At 51.3% G+C, this 7,104-nt stretch overlaps 1 long non-coding RNA gene across 1 annotated transcript in view; it reads right to left on the reverse strand.

Moving 5' to 3' along the window:
• Positions 1–629: 629 nt before the first annotated feature.
• LOC119281856 overlaps positions 630–7,104 on the reverse strand; it is a 9,493-nt gene continuing 3,018 nt past the window's right edge. Inside the window, exon 3 of the long non-coding RNA XR_005138568.1 lies at positions 630–639. This is a non-coding gene — a long non-coding RNA (uncharacterized LOC119281856). The remainder of the gene's footprint in view (positions 640–7,104) is intronic.

The raw sequence follows: 7,104 nt of genomic DNA on the forward strand, positions 1-7,104 counted from the left end.
CATGAGATTCGATTGAAGACAATAACGCTAGAACGATATGTAGCCAACCGTGCAAACACAAGATTTGTCACATTCTTCCTGCTGAATGCGAGGTTACTATTGTCCATCAGGCTTAAGTTTATCAGCAGCATGGTTTTGACGGATGGGTATGTCGAAGAGGAAAAAAAGGAGTTTCGGGTGGGCAAAAGAGCTTCTGAACGTGCCGGGCTTCTATTTACAACATATTATGGTCATAATCTAGTAAATTTTATGATCCAGGATGTTCATTCTATGGACCTGACCGATCCATTTGACTGTGACTGCCGAAAACAGTGCTGGAGTTAGATGTTGTTGCCCTTTGCAATCTGGGTTTTTTTGTAAACCTGATGAACAATCAACCCACGTGCTTTTGTATAGTTTGTAACCTAGAGTTAGATGTTCCTGCCCTTTTCAACTCGGCTGTGACTGTCATATTTTCTTTGAAACAAGACAAATGGCTTGCCATTCGTTTAATTTAGAGTGAAATATTGTAACAAATCACAACCAAGGGAAATAACATCACTCACGCCGGCTGCTTGAGCTCACTGTGCATTACAGAAGCCAAGTGACTAGCCCCCACCACCCCCACCAGTCAACCCTCGTACTCCCCTCCGCCTGCGACTGGACCAGCGCATCTTCAACGGCTCCTGTTCGTTCCATCCGAGGCATCGCCGTCGTCCTCCGCCTTGCGGCCTTGGTTCGCTCACCGTGCGCGGTGCGCCGCCCTCTTGCGTTGTCAACGTCATCAACAACCGAGAGGAACAAGGAGATGACTGTACATGGAGAGGATGACATTAGGGACCCACCAGCATCATGGCAGTACGCACGCAAGTGCCTCTATAGTACAAGCCCAAAAATATGGTTCCTCCTAATGGTTGGACATCTGGGGCTCACGCCATCGTCAACGTAGTCAATAAACGAGAGAATTACACTACGAGCGGCTGAAACCAGGGACCCAGCAAGTCGCGTAGTTTTTTTGAGGAACAAGCAGTTTTTTTAGACAATGAGGAACAAGTAGTTGTTATTTATACTAGTTTTAGCGACGGGTCAGGGTAACAACGGGGCTGTGCGGGGGCTGTGGCCCGTCTAGCCAGGGTTTTATTTATGTTTACCACATCATGAGCCCAGTTGTATTTTTTCCTTGCTGAAAATGGCTAGCCCGGTTCTATTTTTTTAAAGAAATACCCAAACAAGGCCTACTTGCTTTATCGGCCCTGCTGGGCTGCAAATGTTTCAAGACAAGGAGAGTTTCATTCAGTTTGCCCAGAAATGGCCTGTACATTTTTAAAATACATCAAACCGGGAATTAGTTTCATTTTTTTCATTACAAGATCTTAAATTCCATTGATTTTTATGCGTGGACAATTATTTTGATTTTATATTTATATAAATTATTTTTCAAAATAGTTTGAATGTGAATCAATATTTCTGGATTAAAAACAGTTGACCGCATCGAAATATGCAAAATTTCGTATACTTTCTAACCGTGGCCACATTATGGGGTGTAATGCTAACAAAAAGAAGATGGGCTCCAAAAAAAATCTTAAGAATTAGCAAATGGGCTATACATTATTAGAAATAATGGCAGATGGGTTGTATGCTGTTTTCCACAGATTTGAGGCTGACTTGTGCGCCTACTACAGGTTGACGTGTATGCTTTCATAAAAAAAAGGTTGACGCACACACAACACCCTGTCAACTTAGTCAACACATGAGAGCAGTGACTGTTGGATATCCATCCAACGGCTGTCGTGCTTCTTCAATCTCTGCTCTTCATGTTCCAGCCGCTCAAACAAGCGCCGACGGAACTGCCTGCTCCCTCCTCCCATGATCGGCTATGCTGTCGCGCAGGCCTCATGGCCCCACTGTACTCCCATTGCTGGCCTAGCCATCCCTCTACTCACCCACACATGTTGTTATTCTCCGGCGACGACAGACGAACCAGTAAACCCTCGTACTCCTCCGCGTGGGAAACAACTGTCGAGTATTCCATGGCTCCATGTCGTTCCCTTCCTAGGCCTTGCCGTCGTCCACCGCCCTGGTGCTCTCGGCGCGACCTGGTCAACATGGTCAATGAACGACATCCATCGGAAGTGGACTGTACGTGGAGAGGCTGACAGTTGGGTCCACGGCCGCACGCAAGGAAATGCCTCCTTATTACGCGCAAAATAATGATTCCTCCACCTGACAGCTAGGACCCACAGGAAGGGCCTCTGTATTTCGTGAAAAAAACGTTCCCCCGCTGACAGGTCGGACCCACCAGCTATATCTTCGCACGCAAGGAAGTGCCTCCTTATTACGCCCAAAAAATGATTACCCCCCTGCTAGCTGGGACCCACCATATTGTTGGGCTAACTTGTGGGCCTACTAAGTTGATGGGGACGGAGGGCTTTGTCAACTTAGTCAATACTCCAGTGACCGTATGATGTCCATCCAATGGCCATACGGCTTCTTCAACCTCTGGTCTTCTTGCTCCAGCCGCCCAAAGCAGCGCCGGTCGTGCCGCCTGCTCCTGCCTCCCGTGGCCGGCTATGCTACCGCCTGCTCCTGCCTCCCGTGGCCCGGCTCCGCGTCGTCCCCTTCCTAGGCCTCGCCGTCGTCCACCGCCGTGGTGCTCTCGGCGCGGCGTGGTCAATGTGGTCAACGACCGACTTCCATCGGATGAGTATTGTACGTGGAGAGGCTGACAGCTGGGTCCACGACAGCCGCAAGGAAGTGCCTCCTTATTACGCGGAAAATAATTATTCCTCCACATGACAGCGGGGACCCACCGGACGGGCCACTAGTATTTTGCGAAATAAATCATTTCCCCCTGACTGCTGGGACCCACCGGATGGGCCACCGTATTTCACGAAAAAAACGTTCCCCCCGCTGTCAGCTCGGACCCACCGGAAGTGCCTCCTTATTACGCACAAAAAATGAATACTCCCCCGGCTAGCTGGGACCCACCTTGGTGGGAGGCTGTCCTATGGGCCTACTAAGTTAACAGGGACGAAGGGCTTTTTCAACTTAGTCAATATGAACGATTCTAGCTCAAGTGACCGTATGATGTCCATCCAACGGCTGTAGTGCTTCTTCAACATCTGGTCTTCTTGCTCCAGCCGCCCAAAGCAGTGCCGGTCGTGCCGCATGCTCCTGCCTCCCGTGGCCAGTTGTGCTGCTGCGGAGGCCTCACCGCCCCCTACTATTCCCACCGCTGGCCAGGCCCTGTGATGATGGCAGCCTCACACCGCAGCCGAACCAGTGAACCCTCGTACTCCTCTCCGCGCGGGCTTCCGCTGCCGCGTCTTCCCCGGCTCCGCGTTGTCCCCTTCCTAGGCCTCGTCGTCGTCCACCGCCGTGGTGCTCTCTGCGCGGCGTGGTCAACGTGGTCAAGGAACGACTTCCATCGGAAGAGTACTGTACGTGGAGAGGCTGACAGCTGGGTCCACGGCCACAACCCAGTTTTTTTGTGATTTGCCAATTAAGTCGCTTTGTCAGGCCTGTTGGGCTGCAAATCTTTCAAGACGAGGAGAGCTTTTCATTCGGCTGGCCAAGAAAATGGCCCATCAGTAATGAGAAATGGGTTGTACATTTTTAAAACACATCAAACCGGCAATTAGTTTCAAATATATTTTTTTTCATTTCAAGATTTTAAATTACATTCATTTTTCCGCGTGGAGAATTTGTTGGATTTTATATTGATATACATTTATTTTTAAAATCAATTTGAATGTGAGTCGAAATTTTAGGATTAAAAACAGTTTGGACCGCACCGAAATATGCAAAATTTTGTATAATTTTTTAACCGTGGCCACAATATGGGCTGTAATGCTAAAAAAAAGAATATGGGCTCTAAAAAAACCTTAAGAATTAGCAAATGGGCTGTAAATTATTAGAAATAATGGAAGATGGGTTGTATGCTGTTTTCCACAGATTTGAGGCTTTCCTAAAAAAAAGGTTGACGCACAAGCAGTGACGGTTGGATGTCCATCCAACGGCCGTCGTGCTTCTTCAATCTCTGCTCTTCCTGCTCCAGCCACTCAAACAAGCGCCGGCGGGACTGCCTGCTCCCTCCTCCCCGCGGCCGGCCGTGCTGCCACGTAGGCCTCACCGCCCCACCATACTCCCATCGCTGGCCTAGCCATCCCTCTACTCACCCACACCTGCTATTATTCTCCGGCGACGCCAGACGAACCAGTAAACCCTCATTCAGTCGTACTCCCCTCCGCGTGGGAAACAACTGCCGAGTCTTCCCTACCTCCGTGTCGTTCCCTTTCTAGGCCTCGTCGTCGTCCACCGCCCTGGTGCTCTCGGCGCGGCCTGGTCAACGTGGTCAACGACCGACATGCATCTGAAGTGGACTGGATGTGGAGAGGCTGACAGCTGGGTTCACGGTCGCACGCAAGGAAATGCCTCCTTATTACGCGCAAAATAGTTATTCGTCCACCTGACATCAGGGACCCACGGAAAGGGCCTCAGTATTTCGTGAAAAAAACGTTACCGCAGCTGACAGCTCGGACCCACCAGCTATATATGTTCGCACGCAAGGAAGTGCCTCCTTATTACGCACAAAAAAATGAATACTCCCCATGTTAGCTGGGACCCAGTATAGTGGCAGGCTGACTTGTGGGCCTACTAAGTTGACGGGGGTGGAGGGCTTTGTCAACTTAGTCAATATGCACGATTCTAGCTCCAGTGACCGTACGATGTCCATCCAACGGCCGTAGTGCTTCTTCAACCTCTGGTCTTCTTGCTCCAGCCGCCCAAACCAGCGTCGGTCGTGCCTCGTGCTGCTGCCTCCCGTGGCCGGCTGCGATGCGGCGGAGGCCTCACCACCCCCTACTACTCCCACCGCTGGCCAGGCCATCCCTCTACTCACCCACACCCCCTGTTATTCTGCGGCGATGGCAGCCTCACACCGTAGCGAACCAATGAACCCTCGTACTCCTCTACGCGTGGGCATCCACTGCCGCGTCTTCCCCGGCTCCGCGTCGTCCCCTTCCTAGGCCTCGCCTTCGTCCACCGCCCTGGTGCTCTCAGCGCGGCGTGGTCAACGTGGTCAAGGAACGGCTTCCATCGGACGTGGACTGTACGTGGAGAGGCTGACAGCTGGGTCCACGGCCGCAGCAAGGAAGTGCCTCCTTATTACGCGCAAAATAATTATTCCTCCACCTGACAGCGGGGACCCACCAGATGGGCCACCATATTTTGCGAAAAAAATGTTTCCCCCTGACTGCTGGGACCCACCAGCTACACCTTCGCACGCAAGGAAGTGCGTCCAGGCAAAAAAAGATTCGCCCCCATGACTGCTGGGACCCACCAGCTACATCTTCGCACGCAAGGAAGTGCGTCCGGGTAAAAAAACGACTCGCCCCCCTAACTGCTGGGACCCATCAGCTACATCTTCGCACGCAAAGGAAGTGCGTCCGGGCAAAAAAAACGATTCGCTCCTCTGACTGCTGGGACCCACCAGCTACATTTTTGCACGCAAGGAACTGCCTGACAGTCGGGACCCACCTGGTCGAAGAGTACGTACCATTGTCATTCTGGTCGCAAACTTGTACGTACATATATACTGGTCGCGAACTTGTACGTACGTACATATATACTGGTCGTCTATGAAACTTCTATGATACCGGGTTTTTTCACAATTATCGTCATAGAAGTTTCATATGTATGACAGGAAAAAAAATCGTTCGACCCAAAATGTCATGGATGTGTCTTTTTTTTGTAGTGGAGGTATTGGGATACTGACGATCGATCTCGGGCAAGTAACGTACCAGTTGACAAAGGGAATTGTATACGGGATTGATTGAATCCCCGACATTGTGATTCATCCGATGAGATCATCATGGAACATGTGGGAGCCAACATGGATATCCAGATCCCGATGTTGGTTATTGGCCCGAGAGTTGTCTTGGTCATGTCTGCATGATTCCCGAACCTGTAGGGTCTACACACTTAAGGTTCGGTGACACTAGAGTTGTTATGGGAATTAGTATGCGGTTACCGACTGTTGTTCGAAGTCCCGGATGAGATCCCGGACGTCACGAGGAGTTCCGGACTGGTCCGGAGGTAAAGATTTATATATGGGAAGTCCAGTTTCCGTCACCGGAATAATTTTGGGGGTTACCGGTATTGTACCGGGACCACCGAAAGGTGTCCGGGGGTCCACTAGGTGGGTCCACCTTCCACGGGGGACTAAATGGGCTGGACAAGGGTGGGAACCATCCCCCTAGTGGGCAGGTGCGCCCCCCAAGGGCCCAAGGCGCCTAGGGTTGAAAACCCTAAGGGGTGGGGGTGCCTCCCACCAACTTAGGGGGCAAGCTCCCCCCTTCGCCCCCCCCCCCCCGCCCTTAGATGAGATCTAAGGGGGGGCCCTCTCCCCTTCCCCTATAAATAGTGGGGGGTGGGAGGGCTGCCATATCCTTCCCCTGGTGCAGCCCTCCCCCTCTCTAACTCCACCTCCTCCGTAGTAGTGCTTGGCGAAGCCCTGCCAGAGAACTGCAAGCTCCTCCACCACGCCGTCATGCTGCCGGAGCTCTACCTCAACTTCTCCTCTTCCCTTGCTGGATCAAGAAGGAGGAGACGTCCCCGGGTTGTACGTGTGTTGAATGCGGAGGCGCCGTCCGTTCGACGTTAGATCGGATCTTCCGCGATTTGAATCACCGTGAGTATGACTCCCTCATCCGCGTTCTAGTGACGCTTCCGCTTAGCGATCTTCAAAGGTGTGAAGATGCTCATCCACTCCCTCTCTTGTTGCTAGAATCTCCATAGATTGATCTTGGTGATGTGTAGAAAATTTTGAATTATTGCTACGTTCCCCTACACAGCCCGCTATGGACCGATGGAGATTCTAGCGCGTCTGTCTTTGCGGGATCTGACCGCCCTCCATTCATCATCGTCGCCCGAAGAGGAAGGTCGCACGCTAGGAGAGGGCACTACCATGATGAATGAGCGAAACAACACATTACACATAGTCAAACAGATGTATCTAGCTATCATGCACAATATAGTTTTGACATCTATTAGAGCAACTCTAGCAGACCCCACATCCCGCCGGCCCGCAAAACGCGTTTGCAGTTTGCCGAAAAACATCTTTGC

The sequence above is a fragment of the Triticum dicoccoides genome, chromosome 3B, assembly GCF_002162155.2.
Source record: "Triticum dicoccoides isolate Atlit2015 ecotype Zavitan chromosome 3B, WEW_v2.0, whole genome shotgun sequence".
In the NCBI taxonomy this organism is placed as follows: Eukaryota; Viridiplantae; Streptophyta; class Magnoliopsida; order Poales; family Poaceae; genus Triticum; species Triticum dicoccoides.